The sequence below is a fragment of the Taudactylus pleione genome, unplaced genomic scaffold (assembly GCF_031769625.1).
Source record: "Taudactylus pleione unplaced genomic scaffold, aTauple2 ptg000012l, whole genome shotgun sequence".
Lineage (NCBI taxonomy): Eukaryota > Metazoa > Chordata > Amphibia > Anura > Myobatrachidae > Taudactylus > Taudactylus pleione.
The window spans coordinates 15,349,666-15,372,839 of record NW_028284415.1 but is presented as its reverse complement, the minus strand read 5'-3'; positions in this window follow the sequence as shown (position 1 = coordinate 15,372,839).

Below are 23,174 nucleotides of genomic sequence, written 5' to 3'. Positions count from 1 at the left end.
CAGCCGGCCCTTTACTTATGACACAGGCGCACTCTTGGCACTACTTTGTTGATGCACGTGCGGCTACTGCGCACACAATTCACAAACACAGAAAATATTTTTTTTTTTGGTTTGGACTGGAGTGTACTTTGGGGGTTACAGCACCCTTTAACGGTCAAGCCAGCCGGCCCTTTACTTATGACACAGGCGCACGCTTGGCACTACTTTGTTGATGCACGTGCGGCTACTGCGCACACAATTCACAAACACAGAAAATAATTTTTTTTTGTTTTGGACTGGAGTGTACTTTCGGGGGTTACAGCACCCTTAACGGTCAAGCCAGCCGGCCCTTTACTTATGACACAGGCGCACGCTTGGCACTACTTTGTTGATGCACGTGCGGCTACTGCGCACACAATTCACAAACACAGAAAATAATTTTTTTTTTGGTTTGGACTGGAGTGTACTTTCGGGGGTTACAGCACCCTTAACGGTCAAGCCAGCCGGCCCTTTACTTATGACACAGGCGCACGCTTGGCACTACTTTGTTGATGCACGTGCGGCTACTGCGCACACAATTCACAAACACAGAAAATAATTTTTTTTTGGTTTGGACTGGAGTGTACTTTTGGGGGTTACAGCACCCTTTAACGGTCAAGCCAGCCGGCCCTTTACTTATGACACAGGCGCACGCTTGGCACTACTTTGTTGATGCACGTGCGGCTACTGCGCACACAATTCACAAACACAGAAAATAATTTTTTTTTTGGTTTGGACTGGAGTGTACTTTGGGGGTTACAGCACCCTTTAACGGTCAAGCCAGCCGGCCCTTTACTTATGACACAGGCGCACGCTTGGCACTACTTTGTTGATGCACGTGCGGCTACTGCGCACACAATTCACAAACACAGAAAATAATTTTTTTTTTGGTTTGGACTGGAGTGTACTTTCGGGGGTTACAGCACCCTTAACGGTCAAGCCAGCCGGCCCTTTACTTATGACACAGGCGCACGCTTGGCACTACTTTGTTGATGCACGTGCGGCTACTGCGCACACAATTCACAAACACAGAAAATTATTTTTTTTTTGGTTTGGACTGGAGTGTACTTTCGGGGGTTACAGCACCCTTAACGGTCAAGCCAGCCGGCCCTTTACTTATGACACAGGCGCACGCTTGGCACTACTTTGTTGATGCACGTGCGGCTACTGCGCACACAATTCACAAACACAGAAAATAATTTTTTTTTTGGTTTGGACTGGAGTGTACTTTCGGGGGTTACAGCACCCTTAACGGTCAAGCCAGCCGGCCCTTTACTTATGACACAGGCGCACGCTTGGCACTACTTTGTTGATGCACGTGCGGCTACTGCGCACACAATTCACAAACACAGAAAATAATTTTTTTTCTGGTTTGGACTGGAGTGTACTTTCGGGGGTTACAGCACCCTTAACGGTCAAGCCAGCCGGCCCTTTACTTATGACACAGGCGCACGCTTGGCACTACTTTGTTGATGCACGTGCGGCTACTGCGCACACAATTCACAAACACAGAAAATAATTTTTTTTTGGTTTGGACTGGAGTGTACTTTCGGGGGTTACAGCACCCTTTAACGGTCAAGCCAGCCGGCCCTTTACTTATGACACAGGCGCACGCTTGGCACTACTTTGTTGATGCACGTGCGGCTACTGCGCACACAATTCACAAACACAGAAAATATATTATTTTTTTAGCACTTGGGGGGAGCACCCCTGATGGACAGAGCACCCCCTGGACAACACTACAGCACTCCTTTAGGACTGGGACACTGCACAGGACTTTGGAGTGGACACAGCCCCTATGGAGAACTGACTGCACAACACAGTCCAGCCAGCCCCTATGGACTTTGAAGTAGTGGACACAGCCCCTATTAACAACAGCAGCACAGCACAACACAGCCAGCCCCTATGGACTTTGAAGTAGTGGACAACAGCAGCACTACACTACACTACACTACACAGCCCTAACTCCCACCCTCCCTCTTCACTGTCCACAGCCGAGTGAGAAAATGGCGCCGACGCGGGTACCTTATATAGGATCCAAAACCCGCGAGACTCGGAAGGCGGGATGATGACGTTTTGCCTCGATTTCAGATCCGAGTCAGGCGGGAAAAGTCGAGCCTGACTCGGATCAGACTCGGATCGGGGGGGTTCGGGGGGGTTCGGATTTCAGAAATCCGAACCCGCTCACCCCTAGCGATTACGCACGCAATCGGGCGATTGTTGTATTTTGTGCATGCGTATGCATCACAGTGCGTGTGCGTGAACCGGCTGCTGCCATGGGGACTGCAATCGCAGCAGCTGCACAGACCCATCGCAGAGTGATTAACAGGAAGTGCAGTTTGTGGGTGGTAACGGGGGAGGGGGGTATGCCAAATGCAAGCGTGCCAGTGCATTCGTTGGGGTATGCATAGATTATCTACTGCGATCCCATATGCAGTGTGAGGTCTCAAAGCATGCGTGGTTGTTAGCAATTTCTGAGTAAGGTCTTACCTTGTGCAAGTGTGCGTGAGGCTGTGATGGTACTCGATATTACCGATGGTTTTGCAATTTTGCTAAACATTACGGATGTGTGTAAGCCCTAAGGTAAAGTGGGTGTCCTCATGTAGTGCTGTGTCAGCATAGTGTGCGTAATCGCTATTGCAATCGCAGTTGCGATCCGTAGTGAATCAGGCCATTAGATATAAAAATCGAAGATACAGCACTGATAATCGAAAGAATTTATGCAGTAATCAAATCTCAATTCACTCCAGTCGATCTCTTGACTATAGAAACCACAATATAACCTCTATAGATCAAGATTACTAGCAAGAAAGTAATTACTTCACTAATAGGATTTATTATTATTATTGTTACTAGCTGATGTACCTGGTTTCACCCGGGTAGACCTTAGATATTTACTGTTTCCATTTCACCACTCCAATAACACATTAATTCTTCACCTCTATAGTAATACATCACTGCAATAGTAAGACATTCCTGTGTACTAACACATTCCACTACCTCATCTTTGTAATAACACATTTCACTCTCTCACCCGTGTTGTAACACATTCAACATTCCCGACCCTCACCTGTGTAGAATTACAATCCCTCCCTCACACCTGTAGTAACACATTACCCTCACTCATACCGGTAGTAACTTATTCCCCTCCCTCACCTCTGAGGTAACACATTTATCCTCCCTCACCATTGTAGTAACACAATCCCTTCCTTCACCCTGTAGTACCACATTTGACATTCCCCTACCTCACCTGTGTAGTAATACATTTTCCTCTCTCACCTCTGTAGTAACACATCATCCTCACTCATACCTGTAGTAACTTATTTCCCTCCCTCATCTCTGGAGTAACACATTCACCTCCCTCACCTCTGTAGTAACACATTACCCCCGCTCATACCTATAGTAACACATTCCCCTCACTCATCCGTGTCGTAACACATTCCCTTCCTTCACTCCGTAGTAACACATTTGACATTCCCCTCCCTCACCTGTGTAGTAACACATTTTCCGCTCTCACCTGTGTAGTAACACATTTCCTTCCCTCACTATTCAGGGTAGCCACACCAACTGCCAGTGATTGGCAGCACTTGGGATGACAGTTGGTGTTTGGCTACAGCCACGATGAGCCAGTCAGGCAGGACATTTCACAGGGGGAGGAAACATTTTATCCCATTTCACCCCCTTAGGAGTCAAATTTAGAAAAATCTCTTCTTAGTGGGCACCAACATCATGGTAATGATTACTAATAGAGTATAATCCTACTATAATATATAATATACTCCTCGATTTTCATATTTCTAGGTCCAGGGGTTTGGGCTGGGCGTTGATGAGTCATTCAGTCAGGACATCTGATTTTATATATATATATATATATATATATATATATATACAAATATATATATATAGAGAGAGAGATTACTATTTATTTAAATGTAGGGACTGCCAAGTTACATGCATACTTGCCAACTTTAAATACTTTCTTTCCGGGAGAAGCCCAGAGAGGGGATGGGGACGGGGACAGACTATCCACGACGTCAGGCCTGAAATGACGAGATTATCATACAGTAGAATTGCTTCATAAGGACCCGCCCCCACCTCATGGACCGCAGATTCTCGGTAAGATTCTCCCTATTCTGTCCACTTAACTAGGAAGTGGGCAAGATGTGGGAGAAGTGCCTAGTCTTCTGTGGGTGCAGGTAGGCTATCGGGTTCCGGGAGAGTAGACGAGTATGGTTACATGCTAACTCCAGTCTAAAAAATATATATATATAATATATTTGAAATGCATTGGAGAGGTGGAGAAGTTATAGGAAAACCTGCTCCATGCGAAGGCAGTTTCATGAATTGCTATTAATTTTTATTTGCTAGGTGCCAGAAAGTGAATGCGGTGCTATACAAGAAGTAATATAAAAACCTATACAATAAACATTATAAATACAATACACAACACTAAACCATCACAGGTGCACAAAATATAAATACAAACAGGGATAGACAAGTACAGGGCTAAGGGTGGGGCAACTCGGTGCAGCTAGAGTCAACAGGCAGTGGTGAGTCGCAGGGGTAAACACAGGGTTGGTCTGGCCCCCAGGGGTACAGGGGAAACCCACGGTGGGCCATACTGCCTGAGGGCCCACCCCCTCCTCTTGGGATGAGGTTCCAGTCTGTGCAGTTGAATTATACATGTTACATTATGCTGCACAGGACTATGGTGTAATTTCTACAATGCATCGCTGTCATTAATATGGTACATTTTCATGCACGCACTAGCAGTATTTACTACATACTTAAAGGGACCCAGACCATGCTCTCTCTAATGGTTAGCCAAGTATCTGTGGTGGCTGGCCGCAACCCCTCTGAAGGCTGGCCACACCCCTACGTATGGGTCCCTATCACTGCATTCCCCCGGTGAGCCCTTCATGGCCCAGTCTGACACTGGGTAAACACAACTGCTCTCAAGGATCCTGTACCCATCTTATTGATCAGTAGACAGTGTCAGAGTTGCTGAAGAGGAGGAAACAAAAGATAAAGGGCCTGATTTATTAGCAATCACAACTGCGATTACGCATGCAATCGGGCGATTGTTGTGTTTTTTTGAATATGTATGCAGCACAGTGCGTGTGCGCGAACCAGCTGCTGCCATGGGGACTGCGTTCGCAGCAGCTAAGCAGACCCATCGCAGAGTGATTAACAGGAACTGCAGTTTGTGGGTGGTAACGGGGGAGGGGGGGTAGCACGCCGAACGCAGACGTGCCAGTGCATTCGCAGGGGAATGCATAAATTATCTATTGCGATGCCATACGCAGTGTGAGGTCTCATAGCAGGCGTGGTTGTTAGCATTTTCTGAGTAAGGTCAGAGCTTGTGCAAGTGTGCGTGAGGCTGCGATGATACTCGATTGTACTGATGGTTTTGCTATTCTGTTAGGTGGTACGGATGTGTGTAAGGTAAAGTGGGCGTCCTTATGTTGTGCTGAGTTTGCATTGCGAACGCAATGGATTAGCTTGCTATCGCAGTTGAACTGCGTGCATACGCAATATTACGATCTGCAATGAATCAGGCCCAAAGAGCATTGGTTTGAAGCAAACTGGGCCAAAGCTGTTGACACTGAGTGTTTGTTACCAAAGCTGACGGTTGTTCCAACCCTGTTCAACCGAGTCCAAATGGTCAGTCATGGAAACCATTTGTAAGCTGGAAAGGGAGAGGAACTGTGCAAAGTAACGTCCAGTGTATAAAGCCAACAATTAAAGCATAATTATGGGCAATCCATTTTTTGTATGGATTAAGGATTGTTATTCTTTATGAGAAAGTAAAAAAAACAGTTATTCAGTGCAACAACATATAAAATTAAAATGACATGTTTTTACTTGAATTAAACTTACTCCCTATAGGAGTTATTTGTACTCTGTTTTCTTGCCAACTGAGGTTAATGTGATTAGCTTAATATATGAAAGCTTTTACTTTCCTACAGAATTGTGTTTCCTCTGTAGCTCCCATGAGACCGGCCACAATTCAGCAGAAGATCATTTGATATGACACTTATCTCATGACCGAAAACAATAAACATATTTTTTTATATTTCTGTTCTACAGTGTAGTCTAAGGTTATTACAGCTGCTTCTGGGAATGTGTTAAGAATCTCTCTCACTGCAGACTCAGGACAACTAAGTTAGTTCCCAAAATTAGTAATGTCACAAAAAAGAGGAATTTGTTAAGTTCTTAGTATTACATAAAAATATATATATAGGGTGGTTTACTGATGTAACCCGCTTACTCTTCTGGCTAGTAGTGTCCCAGATAACCCAGGAGCTATACACGGTGGGACCTACACGAGATGGTGATTTACTGACTGGACTATGGACTATGCCAATGTTGTCACCCGGATGCTAAAGGCCCATTAGCTGCCTTGGAGTGACATAAGCTTGAGTGATGTGAAAAGAGGTGGAACCTGTGAATAGTCAGGTCTGGTGGGAAATGGAGGAGCAGTGCCTTTAAAAGGGGCTTGTTTGGTGCCAAATGGGGTTCCAGAGACCGAGGAGAGGAAACGGAGCCAGGAAGCTTTACTGGGGGTTTGCAGCCAGGCCAGCGACTGTCAGGATGTGACTGCTAAGGAGCTGTGGCTGGAGATTGGGCTTCTGGGAGAGGCGCAAGGCGTACTGGCAGTGTGGAGCTGACTCTGACCCCTTGGAAAAACCAGGCCAGTATCTATAAAGTTAGATACTTTCAGGTTAGTCCCTGACCAGAGAGGGAGGCTTTGGTTCTGGGTGAATGTCATTGAGGGTTTTTTAAGAAAGAAATGGGTGACTATAACTTGTGTTCTGAGTACAGCATAGGTAAGTGACTTTTCCATAAAATAAATTTAATACAGCTCGGTGGCGCTGCACTTCAAAGGTTGCAAATAAGTCACCAACTCAACAATATACATACATCTAGGAAAAAACAACCTCACTTGTGCTTATGAATTGTTCCAATGGTTTATGTGATACAATGTCCAAGTTGCCCCAATATGGATGGATTCACCGTATAGGAAAAAAAAAACACACAATAGTGTAATACAGTCACTTAATAGTAACACTCCACCACAAGAATGTGTATGATCAGCTGAAAGAAGGTGAATGGGGTCCACTCCCAGCCTCAGGTCTTACTCCCTTAGTGGATTTTACCCAGAAGTGAGAGAATAGGATATAAGGTGAGCTTCTTACACGTATGCTTACTTCAGCTGACGTGGTACTTGTATATAAAGGTATCTTTAGTTTTCCGTGATATGGAATCCCCACATAGGATAAGGTCTTGCAAGCAGGTAAATGTGATTAAGAATAAAAAACAAGGGGCCTGATTCAGAGCCGGTCGCTATTTGCGCTCGCTCATCCAGAAAATAGGGGTGGCTATTCAAATGAACCGTTCGCTGTTTGCGGTCTGTTCACACCTCTAGGTCTGAACGAGCGAACAAAACTTGCGGTCATTTGTTGGGAAACTACGCCCCCTGGCCGCTCGCATCCTACGTCATGTCCGCTATTTATTAGATTAATCGAGTACATCGAACAGGGTATGAGCTGCTCGCTATTCTTGTGGTTGGTTTTTGCTACCACAATTTTGCGAGCAGTTCTGGCTAAAAAATAACCCAGTGACGTGGTCAATGACGCTGCTGATTTAAATATGCACACCCATAAAACGCCCGTTTTGACCTTTAAGCACGCCTGCGATCGGATCTCCACTCCCCGTTTTCAAGCACCTTCCCCTGTTACCACCCACATACGCCTCATCCTGTCACTCAAATTAGCAGGCATTCGCTATTTTGCGAGCACATGAATTTCGGCCGCACAGACTGGTTCGCGCATGCGTATAACGATCCGTACGCATGCGCAGTTGGGCAAACATCGCTCGGAGCGAACGAGCTGCCGCTTACGAGTGGCTCTGAATCAGGCCCTAGGTGGTCACCCAGTATAATGTCGCCAACAATTAATATATTTATTTAAATTTAACATTAAAAACCCATACCATCATAGATGGAATAACAATTACCTCTTTGTCCTCCACAAGATGGGACACTCCTCGACGCGTTTTGGCGCCTTTTTTAAGATTAATATTTCGCTCCTCACTCCAGCGTATGGCACCACAGTGTGCCGAAATGCGTAGTGGAGTGTCTTTTTGGGATCCAGACTTTGACTAAGTATTAGGGACCTCCAGTATCAGAGAAGCCGTGACGTGGCCTGGAGGCTTAGCCATATTTTTGCAAATATATGCAACTGGGATCTCTGAATTATCTACCACTATGTAGTTTTTCAAATCTTATTGCTGATATCATTCAGAGTGCTGGGGGATACCCTTTGCTGTTTCTTGTATAGAATAACCCCTCCCTGTCAATCACCTAAGTGATATTACTAAAGTGATTGAGCAACTACCAATATGTACTGTGGTACTACTCCACACTCTAGCATATCCTGCTAAGCTGGTTCTGCTCCATACTCCAGTGTATCCTGCTAAACTGCTAATGCTCCACACTCCAGCATATCCTGCTAAACTGGTACTGCTCCATACTCCAGTGTATCATGCTAAACTCTTACTGCTCAACACTCCAGCATATCCTGCTAAGCTGGTACTGTCCCATACTCCACTGTATCCTGCTAAGATGGTAATGCTTAACTCCACCCTGCTATTACAGACTGAGCCTAATCACACAGTTCTACCAGCAAGTCTCCCAGTAGTAGACTCCAATACACACTCCCTGCTGCTGATTACTCTTGCAGTTAACCATTGCCTGGCCATGTTTATCAGCAACTTTATCTTATTTCCCAAGTTGTCCTGCTGCATATCCAGTCTTCATTCAGTCCTGCAGTCCTCAGCTACTATTTCTTGGTCAAGTTTGTCTGCTGTTCCCATTGCTGTGTCAAGTTATCCTGCAGTTAACTTCTACCTTGCCAGCTGCTAAACTCCAGGTTAATTACCCTGTGGATTCCTGCCTATTTCATGAGCCCCATCAGCGAACTCTAGGGGTCTCATGCAAATAGTGCAGGTTCATTCCTAACACTTATTCACATTACACCGCACAGTAGAGCCCCTTATACACATAATGTCGCATTGTAGTCGTACCCCCTTATATACATAATACCATTCATAGTGCCCTTATACACATTAGGCCACACAGTAATGCCCCTTACACATTATGCCACAAATTAGTAGTGCACTTATTATTATTATTATTATCATTTATTTATATGGCGCCACAAGTGTTCCACAGCGCCTTACAAAGTACATGAACAAAGAAGTAACCAGTGACTTACAATACAATACAAAGCAGGACATGGACATGTATAATAAACATAGCTATATTAGCGACCTTTATACCCACATATGCAGCCGAGTGTTGGTTGTCCTAGTGGAGAGTAAGAGATAAATTAAATTACATTAGGGAGAAGCACAAGAGGGTAGAGGGCCCTGTTCAAAAGAGCTTACATTCTTTAAGGGAGGGGCAGACGAACAGGAGTGACACAGATGGAATAGGCGGGGAGGAAGATGAAGCAGCAAGTTCGGATGAAAGCTGGAAGGCTTTAATGAAGTAATGGGTCTTAGGAGCTTGTTTGAAAGATTGTAGAGAGGTGCAGAGTCTGATGGGGAGAGGGAGGGAGTTCCAAAGGTGGGGAGCAGCGCAAGCAAAATCTTGGAGGCGGGAGTGGGAGGAAGTAATCAATTGGCATTAAAGGCAGCGTGTATTAAGTGAACAAAGAGGGCAAACAGAAGAGTGAAGGGAGAGGAGATCAGAGATGTAAATGGGAGAGGAATGGGTGAGGGCTTTGTAAGTGAGTGTGAGAACCTTGAATTGGGTTCTGAAAGGGAAGGGGAGCCAGTGGAGGGCTTGTACGAGAGGGGAGGCAGATGTAGAGTGTTTGGAGAGGAAGATGAGCCGAGAAGCAGCATTGAGCACAGACTAGAGAGGAGAGAGATGGGAGATGGGGAAGCCAGATAGGAGGAGGTTACAGTAGTCCAATCTGGAGATGACCAGTGAATGTATGAGGGTTTTGGTGGCATCCTGGGTGAGAAAGGGTCTGGTCTTGGAAATATTCTTAAGATGGAAACGACAGGACTGTGAGAGGTTCTGAATATGTGGTTTGAAGGAGAGGGAAGAGTCCAGGATGACTCCAAGACAACGCACTTTGGGACTAGATGAGATAGTTATGCCATCTATTGATAAAGAAATAGTGGGACACGATGTTATGTGTGAGGGTGGGAAGACGATCAGCTCAGTCTTAGACATATTAAGTTTGAGAAATTGCTGGGACATCCAGGAAGAGATAGCAGAGAGACAATTAGAGATATGAGTCAGTAGAGAGGGGGAAAGATCAGGTGAGGAAAGGTAGATTTGAGTATCATCAGCATAGAGATGATAATGGAGGTCACAAGAGCGGATGAGTTTACCTAGAGAGGACGTATAGAGAGAGAATAGGAGAGGTCCAAGAACAGAACCTTGGGGAACACCTACTGTAAGAGGCTGTGGTGGGGAGGAGTTGTCATGAGAGGAAACAGAGAAGGAGCAGTCAGAGAGGTAAGAGGACAGCCAGGAAAGAGCAGTGTCACGTAGACCAAGGCAGTGAAGGATATGCAGCAGTAGAGGGTGGTCCACAGTGTCAAAAGCAGCAGAGAGGTCAAGGAGAATGAGCAGGGAGTAGTGGCCCTTGGATTTTGCAGCAAGGAGGTCATTGCTGACTTTTGTGAGGGCAGTTTCAGTGGAGTGGAGAGAACGGAAGCCAGACTGAAAGGGGTCAAGGAGGGAGTGGGAGGAAAGAAATGTGGTGAGGCGGTTGTAAACAATATGTTCAAGGAGTTTGGAGGCAAAAGGGAGGAGAGAGATTGGTCGGTAGTTAGAGAGAAGGTTAGGATCAAGGTTGGGTTTTTTAAGAATGGGGGAGACAAGGGCATGCTTGAATGCAGAAGGAACAGTACCAGGGAGAGATTAAGGAGGTGGGCAAGATGGGAGCAAGCAGAAGAAGAGAGGTAGCGGAGGAGGCGGGAGGGGATAGGGTCGAGGGGAGAGGTGGAAGGGGGGAGGAATGGATAAGGGCCTTAACTTCCTCTCCAGTCACAGGGGAGAAGGATATCAGAGTCTGTAAAATGGATGGGGAGGGGAGATCCAGGAAAGGAGGAGGTGAAAAGCTGGGGGACTGGTTGGATATGATGTCCTGACCTATGGAATCAATTTTAGATGTAAAATAGGTAGCAAAGTCAGTGGCAGAGAGCAAGGAGGGGAGACAAGGAGGGGGTGGGCAGAGGAGGGAGTTGAAGGTGGAAAAGAGACGCTGGGGATTTGAGGACTGGGAGGAGATGAGATTCTTGAAATATGACTGTTTAGAGAGGGAAAGGGCAGCACTGTAGGATGACAGCATGAATTTGAAATGGAGAAAATCTATCTGAGAGAGTGATCTTCTCCACTGTCGCTCGGCGGTTCGTGAACATTTTTGCAGGTATCTGGTGCTTGGAATGCCAGGGTTGAGGTGTGGATTTGCGAGGGTGAGTAGTGATCACCGGAGCAACAGAGTCAAGAGCAGAAGTAAGGGAGGCATTTAGGGGTATTCAATATGGGTGCGATAACATCGTTTTCTGCGTTAGTATCGCACTTTTTAACATTTTTGCGTTAATATCACTTGTTTTAGTTTTACACCGTATTCAATTTCAAAGACTTATCGCAGTTTTGAAAAGTCTTTGATAAAAAACGGTGATAAGTTTTCACCATTGAATAGGTGTCGAAAAAAAGTGCAGAATTGGGGTTTAGGGGTGCAGGCTTAAAAAAAATAGCCTGCACCCCTGAGATTGACATTTAAAAAAGAACTGTGTCAAAAAAAGTAAAAAAAAAAAAATAGGGACACCCCAAAAAATTAATTTAAAAATTGGGGTGCAAAGAGAAAAATGGGAAAAAATTGTTAAACAATAGGCAAATAGGTTCAGGGCTATTCTGCATGTATGCGGCAGGTGTTTTCTAGAATAGAATTATAGCGGCAGGTGCATAAATGCAGAATTTTTAAAAACTTACTTTAGGGACATCAAAATATGCTAGTACTCATTTTCATGTACCCCAAATTTGATGGGACCACTTAAAAAAACGAAAACGAAACGAAAAAAATAACCTAAGTGCTCTTCTGCATCACTTCTTCAATGTCAGAAAAAAAACACCTGTTGCAGTTATTTAAATCCCCGACTTTCAATTAAAGGCTAAAACGGGGGTACCCATCGTGTTCCCCCATGTTTTTACAACTTTAGGGGGGTCTTACAATTATTTTAAGGAAAAATTCGTAACTTTACGCAAATCCTACTTCGGAGTTTCCCGTTTTCGTTAATTTGATATTGAATACGGGGATAAGGGGGAGTGCGCACCATACCTTTACGCAGAAAAAAACTCCGATATGAAACATTAACTTCGCCAGGGAAGTTAACCTTTCATATTGAATACCCCTCATTGTATAGGGAAGCAGCTTGTTCAGCGCAGGAGAAAGAGAGGATAGGGGAGAGAAGTGAGTCAAGTAGGGAAGAAAAGAAAGCAGTGTCGATAGCTTCAATGTTACGCTTAGTGATGGTGGCTCTCGGAGGTAGAGGAGGGGAAGGAGAGAGGGATAGGTTAAAAGAGAGGAGGTGATGGTCAGAGAGGGGGAATGGGGAATTGGAGTAGGCAGAAATATCACAACGGTGAGTGAGTACCAGATCAAGCAAATGCCCACTTGCATGGGAGGGTGAGGAGGAAGTGAGGGTGAGTAGTTTAGTCCAAATGAGGAAGTGAGAGTGAGTAGTTTAGAGACAGCGGATTCTATGGGGATATCAATTGGAATATTGAAGTCACCTAGGATAATAGAGGGAAGGTCTGAGGAGAGAAAGTGATTCAGCCAGGAAGCAAAGTTGTCAAGGAACTTGGAGGGAGGGCCGGGGGGACGGTAGATGACAGCTACTCTGAGGTGTACTGGTTGGAAGAGGCGTATAGCATGAACTTCAAATATGGAGAATGTAAGGGATTGTTCTGAGGGTATAAGTTGGTATAAGTAACCAGGAGATAGAAGGACCCCAACATCACCCCCATGGCGACCCCCAGGACTGGGGGTGTGGGAGAAGGTGAGGCTCCCATAGGAGAGAGCTGCAGGAGAAGTGGTGTCAGAGGGTAAAATCCAGGTTTCAGTAATAGCAAGGAGATTCAGGGAGTTGGAGATGAAAAGGTCATGGGAGGGGGCCAGTTTGTTACAGACTGGCATTCCAGAGGGCACAGGATAGATTGACAGAGTTGATAGGAGAAATGTGAATGAGATTGTCAGGGTTGCTATAGTGTGGAGAGGAGATTACTTTGGGAGACCAAGGTGAATAGAGTGTAGGGATCATTCGGGCTCCTGTGCTAGGGGGGGAACCTGTAGGAGGTGGGCAGGGAGGGAAATTAAGGAGACGTGGATGGAGGTGGGGTTACTTGACAGGGAGAGAAGTGAAGGAGGAGAGATTAGCAGTGGGGTAGTAGGATCTTTGGGGGATATAAAATAAAGAAAATGGAGAAATGGGGGAAGAGGGGGAGGAAGGCAGAGAGAGAAGGGGAGATAGGAGGAGGTTGAGGAGACCAGGGGGAAAGGATAGAGGTGGAATCAGAGAGTAGAACAAAAGATTAGTTAGAAACTGAGTGAAGGGAGGAGTTGAAGACAACATGGTCATTGTAAGGATGAGGCACAGTGTCAGCACAACATAAATATATTATAGAGTTTAGAAAAAGTGGAGAATTGATGGGAGCAGAAATTAATATTAGAGTAGACAGTGGTAGTAGCTAGATGATGTAAGACTAGGCAAAAGAGCCTAGTCTTACATCAATTACGTCACACAATGGTGTCATATAAATAAAATATAATAACACTGGGCTTTAGTGTAACCAAGACAGTAATTATAGTGTAGCGAGGACAGTGTATACTGTTATATTGGAAAATGTATAAATTAGAATAATTTCGGGGGAGGGTTATGGGGATACTGAAGGTGCTGCTGTTTGGGAGGGAGGGGGGTGTGGGCATGCAGAGATAGTACCTGAACTGCTGAAGCCTCTAGTGTCTTCCTCCTCTGTTCCGCTCACAGCCTTACACTCCTCCACCACTATTGGCCTCTGCCCCACTGCTTCATTTGGCTCAGATCTGTCTGTGAGGGGGGCGCACCAGAAGTGACATGCGGGCACCTGGAAAATAGAGATTGTGGTGGTGGCCAGTTCCGATTAGTTCGCGGTCGGCTCCAAATTCAAATGCCGCCGGCGCTTATCCACTCCACAGCCACCTGGGCCCCTTTCTGTCCAGGCAGGGACTCTAGTCCCCACAGTCCCACCTGATGGCGGCTCTGGTGAGGCACAATGTTTAAACGGAATCAGTATGACTTGCCACTGGCCGCATGTTCAAATCCCGGCAGCGGCAGCCCGACACAGGTGTAAATCCCGAACGTCGGAAGGTAAGTATAAACTATCCACAGGTCACCAAAAAGTCTAGATACGGCTCTGCCATTTATAGCCTCCTCTTTTAGCCCGATTATCCACTTCTCTATTTATTAAACCCCACTGTTAACTCACTGTTTCTTCTCTTTTTCTTTTGTTATTTTTTTACCTGTCATCTTTCTCATGTGCAGGCGACCTTCGTTTCTGTAGTGCAGTGGAGTAGCTACAATCTGACACATGTTGCACATTCGCAGAGCGGGTTCTGTGCACGCACAGATTCCTGATAATCGGGAATCTGCGTTCAGCATTGCATTTGCGCGCAATGCTGAATTAGCCACTAAGGTTTTGTTGACCTGCTATGCTCCGCTCACTGATCCTCAGTGTGTCCGACTCATTGCTCTATGCACTTCACACTCTTCTTTATGGTCATCCTATTAGAAAGAAGCAAAGCGGTTGCTGATTTTGGGGGAACGTCAGAGGATATGGCAAATCCAGCAAATGGACCAGCAGGAATATTTTTATAAAGCAAAATATCACATTTTAGAACCACACAGATACCAGATTTTTAAAATTCTTAATGATGCATTTCAGGAATAGATGAAGAAGATCAGGGGTGTCCAGTGATCAGGGTACTCCTAAGCGGCTGATGCATAGGGAATAATAATATAAAATCACCACATGATATTGTAACTAGTATTGTGGCCAACTAGTTATTGTGGGGTAACTAGTTAGTGAGATGTCAACCCAGATGATCTATGATTTGGAGTCTTGCAAAATCATATGCCGGGGCCAATTGTCTCCTCCAGCAGCAGTAGCTGTCTGTAATTGGCAGCATCCTCTCGCTGCTGCGGCCATCGCTGTTCCGTCCTCAGCTCCTCTTCATACTGGAGCAGGTGGATTGACACATCACCCGGATTTCCTCTAACTCCAAGCCCTGTTTAAGCCTGCACAGGATTCGACCACCAGCTGCGGCTCAGTATTGCGAGCTTTCTACGCGACACTTACATCTCTCTGGAGAGAGTTACCTCACTGCTCGGAGTCCTACTGCCCACTGCCGGCTGCTACACACTGCCGCACCCTTGTACCTTCAGAGCTCACAGCTCCAGTGCTCCCATACGTGCATTAGCACTTCCACCCAACCCTCGGCACCTCCAGCCGGGGAACCAGCCTTCTCCACCCTCAGGCTGGCACCGCTTCCTTCCCTGGAGAGTTCACATATCACGGCCGAGAGGTGAGCGTATCAAATATGAGCTATTAATCTTCAGTAGTGGTACATCTGCCATCCAGACTATATGACAGTTTCACTTCCAGGGTATTTCCACTATTTCTGTCTAATCCATGGCTACTAACCAGTACTGACATTATATTATTTTTTGGAGCTTTATATTCTCCTTGGAACGGACACTCATTTGCTCAGTTACATTTATCCTTTTGCTACTATTGTTGCAGTTGATACAGAACATTATCCTCGTTTTCATATATTTATTGTTGCAGAGATATTGTTACATTTGTACATGTTTTTCATTGTTACATTGCCTCCTGCTAAATAGCACTATTTATCGATTTTTGCATCATATTAAAAGGTTTCTATTTATATTATCCCTATGTTTTAATGTGTACCTAGCGCCATTCCACCTACATCCTTTACTGGAGCAGGTGGTTTGCGATGATATCATGTCAGCGACGGCGATTCTTATGGGTGGCCCGGTGCACACCCGGACCACCCCGTAGTTTTGCCTACGGGGGCAGAGGGTTGCTTGCTGTGACAGCAGGCCCCCTAAGTCGCCGGGCCCCATAGCAAGATCACCCCTTGCACCCTCTATAGTTACGCCACTGAAGAGAAGCATGTGCCTTTATTTACTCTAGTATGGCTTCAACAATGGGCACCTGCTTGTCCAGCACAATTATTGATGATATCCATGGGACACCTTAAGTAAATGTAAACAGTCGCAGGGGAAAGGGGGTAACTGTCTTCTGCCTGGACTGGAGAGCAGCTGGATTTAAGAGTTCATTATTTGGCTCACCCATCTGGCTTTCAGATGGCATAATTATGGCCTGTGCTGGAGTATGATTACAGATGTGGGGAGGGCCTTGCTAATGAGCAAAAGAGATATTTATGTGGCAGGAAAAATTGGCAGATAGATCTTAAGTGATCTCCAGGGAGTGTACTATGGGATATGTTAGTGGTGTTGATATTTCTATGTGCGGAGGATAATTTCCATAATCTTCAATTGACGCATACGTACAATGATGCTATCATGCAAAAGTAGGTTTAAGGCACTCAGTGAGTTTACAGTGATGTACAAATAAAGAATCTATATAATGATGCTACAAAGTATGTCTTGAGTCAGACATGCGCAGTGAGAGCCCTTTTCTCCTCTTATCAACGGGTCACGCTGCAGGGAAAGAGCAAAAGGGCGAGATGCATTGAGTACAGGAGCTGGGCGGGGTAAGTGTAAAGAGGGGAGCGGGGAGAAAAGCTAGTACATATATAATAATTATTAAATAGTGATCATACATACAAGCAGGGGCGTTTGTAGAGAGGAGGGGGCCCATATGGAGTCTCCGACACTGGCCCCCTCCTCTCTGTCCGGTCGACGGCAGTGCACTGAGCTGTGCGTGGCCAGCGCCGAAGTTATAGACTCTGGGCACTAGAGTGTGCCCACAGTCTATAGATTATGCGTTGGTCAATGGTGGCCATTTTCCCTGTACTGCGCATGTGCAAACGATGGGAAGATGGCCGCGGCGGCCATTATCCAGTCGTTTTTACAGCGCCGGACCCCCATGCCGACCTGGGACTCCAGAGAGGTAAGTAATACTATGGGTGCAGGGTGTGCGGTGCGGGGCCCCCCTGGACCCAGGGGCCCGTGTTCCCCGCACACCCTGCACCCATTATAGATATGCCCCTGCATACAAAACGGCAGCCTTCACTGAGAAACACCTGTTCAGTGCCAGGACATGGGGTGCCAAACATAGTGCATTAACACCTTAACGGCTGAGGGTTTTTTATATTTGTGTTTGTCACATTCCAACATCACTATCAATGATTTTATATGCAGTACCCACACAAATTTTACCTTGTTTTCTCAGAAAATACCATTAGTCACTCTAACATGTCAAAAAATTTAATTTAGTTGTCAGTTTGGACACCCCCCTCCCAAATCAAAATATCTCTGCACATATTACATCTGCCCCACCTGCAGTGCAGCATGGTTTTACCAAGATGCACAGTTATGCTGCCCATCCTCTAGGCGATTAAACCTAGCGATGGAGTTCCATCGCTTGGTAATCGCCCGCAAATCGGGCAGTAAAAGGTTAAAAACGACCAGCGACGCGCGCCCGAACATGACGGTCAACCTGACGACCGCCGTCAGGTTGCCATGTTCGGGGATGATTGATCTGCATACACTGAACGTCTGAATGTTCAGTGTATGTACTTCACCCCGAGGGAGACGATGGCGTCGTAATCGTGCCGTTGTCCTCGCATCGTGTAATGGATGGGCAGCATTACTTGCTCTATCTAAGGGGCCTATCCATTAGCAGATCTTTCTGAAAGACAAAAGATTTATCTTTTGAAAATTCCTGGGGCTGCTGTGACAGATATCTATCATGTACATAACAGATTTTTGCAAACGACGAACGATATTGCATGACATCATTCTGGGAGTAGATTTTTTTTAATGTTTCTATTCATTTTCATTAAAAAAAATAGTTCGTCGTTCGTCGTTTACCGCGACAGATATTTCTAATATCTGGCAGCGATAAAAGATAATTGACCAACATGTCGGAGAGACAAAAGACCCAATTTGTCGGCCGCGGGAGTGCGCATTTTTATCATTCAGAGCCTATCCATTAGCAGATAACTTGAACGACTGAACGATAAATCGTCCATCATTCAAATTTATCTGCTAATGGATAGGCCCCTTTAACTCTATTCCCAACTCTGAATCAGTCAGACCCTATGTGCGGTGTCGCCTGCCTTTTTTTGTGTGAATCGTTCATATACAGTACTGTGCAGTACGTACAGACTAACGAGGGATGTGTCTAGGAAACCAATGCTATTGGTTCTTACAGTAGTTACCAATCAGTTATGACTCCTAGTAAAATGATGAAGGAAGGTATAATGAATGGAGTGGCATGAGCATGACTATTTTCTGACTTGCTTTCATAACCAAGTGTTATACTTAGGGCCGTATTCAATTAGCGGCGAAAACGGCTGTTTTTCGCCAAAAACGGCAACAGGCGAAAAAAAAGTTTTCTCCATCCCTGACCAGGAGAAAAAAAATCCTTATTTTTAGCTAAAAATGTGGGGATTTCTTTCAGAACCCTTTGGACACCCCCTAATGATAAATTACTGAAAATACATTTTGTAAGTTGCGTACCTTGGTGAAAAAAAAAAAATCGTTGAAAAAAGATAGAAAGCATTTTTTTTCCAGGAAATTACTGTTCCACGTAAATTGAGGGTACGTTAAAATGGGTGCAAGTATATTTTCATGTCGTAAAAACACAATTTAAAAAAAACATTTAAAAAACGCCTGCTGCGACCGCATGCGATGTTTAAAACACTTGACACATCCATACCACCCCCCTAAAAAATCAGACCCAATACGTTAAAACCATTTTCAATTTTTTTTTTTCCGCCCAAAATTTGCACGGTCGTTTTTTGCCAAAGTCCGCAACTTACAGATTTTTTTTCAGTAATTTATCATTAGGGGGATGTCCAAAGGGTTCTAAAAGAAATCCCCACATTCCTGGTCTGGGATGGAGAAAACTTTTCTCACGTTTTGTTTCGCCTTGTGCCATTTCTGCTTTCTTCACTTTTACATCAAATATCAATATAATTTCACATCAGTTGTTAGGCAAGCCAATATCAGTAGAGATCTTGCACTGAAAGTTTGATTTTAGTAACAACAGGTAAGTGACGAGCGCTGGAACAATAGCAGAATATACGCTACAAGAATATGTGTTGCTAGGCTTGAACCCCTGACTTCAGGGGTGTTGCTATGGGTGGGGTGTAGCATGGATGATTGAGTTTGAATGTCTATAACATAATAAACATAATTAGGAGTGTTACAGGTAACTAACTGTTTTTGCCATCATATTGTCCAGCTATCAGGGCCGTCTCCAGCCCTAGCCACACCCTGTGCGGCGATGAACCCCTAAGCCCTAGACCGAAAAGGGATAGGGACTAATTAACATAGGTCACGTCCCATAAATGACATTTTTTTGGGGACGTGCCCGTACGGCACGCCTCCCATTTAATGTCAGGCTGGGGGCGAGCCCAGCACTACGTCAGTAGCTGGGCTGCCCCCAGCTCTCTCCCTGCACTGAATGGATGCCGCGTGCATGCACGCGGCATCCATTCTTATTCCCAGGGGCCCAACATCCCGACCACCTGCGGGTCACTTCGTCCCGCGGGTGGAACAGCAGGACAGTGCCCGAAAAACGTGACTGTCCCGCTGAAATCGGGAATGGCTGGGAGGTGTGCGCCCTCTATGAGGTGGCGCCCCTGTTCAACCGCACTGATCAAACATGCCTTGAGCCGGCCCTGCCAGCTATATGTTTATATAATCATGCAGTTATTTATTTTGGTATGCGGTCAGGAAGTCGACAATGACAATGTCACCAGTCACTATGTCGACGTCAGTATGCGGGTGCCATGATCATAACATGGCTGAAAGGCTACTGAAATGCTACTTTAAACATGCCGCTTACTGGACTGTTTAAAGTTAGAACAGCCGCACAGGTGAAATGCTCTAAGTAGCCTTTTAGCTGTGTCGGGATCCCGGCACCCACATACTGAGGTCAACATAGTGATTAGTGACATTGTCATTGTCGACTTCCCATACCAAACCCACAATGATGTGCGGTCAGTTGAGGCAGAGACTCTCCTGTCATACTTGGGTATACTGCACTGTTTTTACTATAAAACAGAAAAAATTAAGAAATATTATAAATATCTTCTTTGTATTATTTTGAGAATTTTTATAGCCAAAACTATGGAGTATATCCAAGTAAAAAGTGTATGGCAGGTGAGGCACTGCCTCCCCTGTCTACCTTTTCCGCACATCTCTGATCAAACACCAAATTTTCATCACTATATACTGCTCCACCTTTGTATAATGCCCACACGACCCCTCGGGTTCATATATGTATCTGTAACTGTAACCCATTTATTTTAATTTTCCTGAGATATAATACAGCTCTGCTGTGCTCCCTGTATTGGTTACAATTGTATCCAGAGAAGGGCTTTGTCTAGGATTCCAGTGCACCAAAATCAACAATTCTGCCTGGTGATATAAAGGGAATCGGTATGAAATACCGACAGTCGGGATCCTGGCGGTCAGAATCCCAACACCGGTATCCCGACAGGGTTAACATACCGACACTTGTTGGTTGCTATGCTAGCCCTCCCCCTCTCCCTACCCTAACCCACCCTCTTTGGTGCCTAACCTTAAATCCCTCCCCTAGTGCCTGAACCTAACCTCCCCCACCCCGCACATTAAACCTAACCCTCCCCGTTTCGTGCCTAACCCTAACCCTGCCCCTAGTGTCTAACCCCTAAACATAACCCTAACTCCCCCACTCACCTCGTTATGTACCTTCAGCATCCCGGCAGTCGGGATGGTGGCGCTGGAAATTCTGACCGGCGTCTGTATTCTGGTGCCGGTAATGTAAGTGTCAGCATCCCGACCGCCGGGATGCCAAACGCATACCACATAAAAGACATAGATGGTAATCACAGTACTGTACAAAGCCAGGAAATAAAGCAACATATTTAGGAAAAGTGGCAGGAGAGCATGTACAATCCAATAAATACATGTCACATAAAAGTGGAAAATCCCTATAACCATTTTCAGGAATGTGAAAATAGAGTGAATGCAGAATCACAGAGGGTTATTTTAAGGAATGGCTTCTGGGCAGAAGTGGGAGATGGTCAAACACCAAGAAAGATTAAGCTTGCAGGTGGCAGATATTAGACTCCTGACTGCATTTTGTAATGCGAATGAAAATATGAAATCTCTCACCAATGATAACAAATACAAGTCAAATTCTATTAACAGGTATGAGTATGGACATTGTGACCTCAGTTTACTCCAACAATTTTGGGTTAAAAGCCACAATTGTTCAGACCCTCATGTCATGTACATGACATAAGCAAGTGAGATTAAATGTTAATTTCTTAAACTAGACTCAAAGGTAATTAAAAACTTTTAATTAGAAATGAAAGAGGTCATTCAACTTCATCTCTACAGTTCTGTCCTGGACGGCTTCCGCTGTATGTTTTACAATTTTCTAATTTACCTTTTGCTCTATCTGTAAAATGTCATTGCTCACAAGTCCAAACAGAAGAGACTTAAAGCCAAATCAATTCGGTACTATGCTGCGGGGAACAAGAAAGGGACTTTGAAAAAAAAAAAAAAACAATTTCAATTTAACTTTCTTCCCTGACTGAGTGTTGTATGGTGTTTACTATTTCAGGAATGATATTTAACAGATGCAATGGCCTAGGGGCATCTGTAACTAGTTCACTAAGCCATAGCTTGCCAACTAAACGCTCTGTGCCAGAACTTGACCAGTGTGTTTATTTTTTAGCCATCTGGGTCTGGATAAATCAGAACAGCTCTAACAGAAAAGGTGATGGAGGGGCTGATAACATGTATCATGTTGAGCAATGGAGACTGCAGGTATTTCTTGTCTAGATACAATCGGTTTCAATAAAGCATTCTTTGTTCAAACAGAACATATAGTTAAAAGATGCCTGATTCAGAAATGTCGCCATCATACCATACTTGCTGACATTCTGGCTGCCCCCTCTGGGAGGGAGCAGCTAGGTCAACACGGCATGGGGCGTGGCGTGGTATAAGGGGGGCGTGGCGTGGTATAAGGGGGGCGTAAGGGGACACGACACAACTGCCTGAAGCGGGTATTGCATTAGGGTATGACTGCACACCATTTTCAATACTGGCTCAGATTCACTACAATTCTTCCTTTTCTCCTAGCACCACCAGTTATTATCACCTTCCAACTAATCCAGCTATGATTGGGCAGTAGAGGTTGCACCTTCTGACCCCAGCATTGCAGACCCTCCAACATTACCCCCTCCACCAGGTACAATGGAGCTCATTCAGAGTCGGTCGTGAGCACTGAGCGCTCACAACTGACTCCATGTTGCCCCACAGCACATGTGCACGACGGAGCCGGCTCCGTCGTGCGCATGCGCGATACCCGGCTAACGACGGGCGCTTCGCCATTAGGGGTCTCGTAGCAGACGGGACGAGCTGTCGATGTTGAGTGACAGCTCGCCCCGTTTGCTGGGCAGGCCGGGGGCGTGCCCGGCCAAACGGGGGCGTTCCAATCGGAACGCTTGCCGTTTGGGGGCGGCCCCACTGACATCATTGCTGATGTCAGTGTGGAACTTCCTGCTTGAACAGAGCAGGAAGTTCCCTGGGGCTTACGAGTGTCCAGACCGTACCCTAGGGTCTGGTCGTAAGCCCCGATGGTCGCGATGGTCTTGACCAATGCGACCATCACCCATGTCGGTCGTTAGAGCTGTGGGCGTTGACCCACAGCTTAACGATCGACAAGGAGGCGGCCATTCAGGATGCAAGCGGCCGTCCTGATTCAGAGCAATCGCTTGCATCTAATGACCGCCTCTGAATGAGGCCCAATATGCTCTGCTCCTGGATTTCCCTCTTAATTTATGATTGTATCCACCTGCAGGGGCGTAACTAGAACT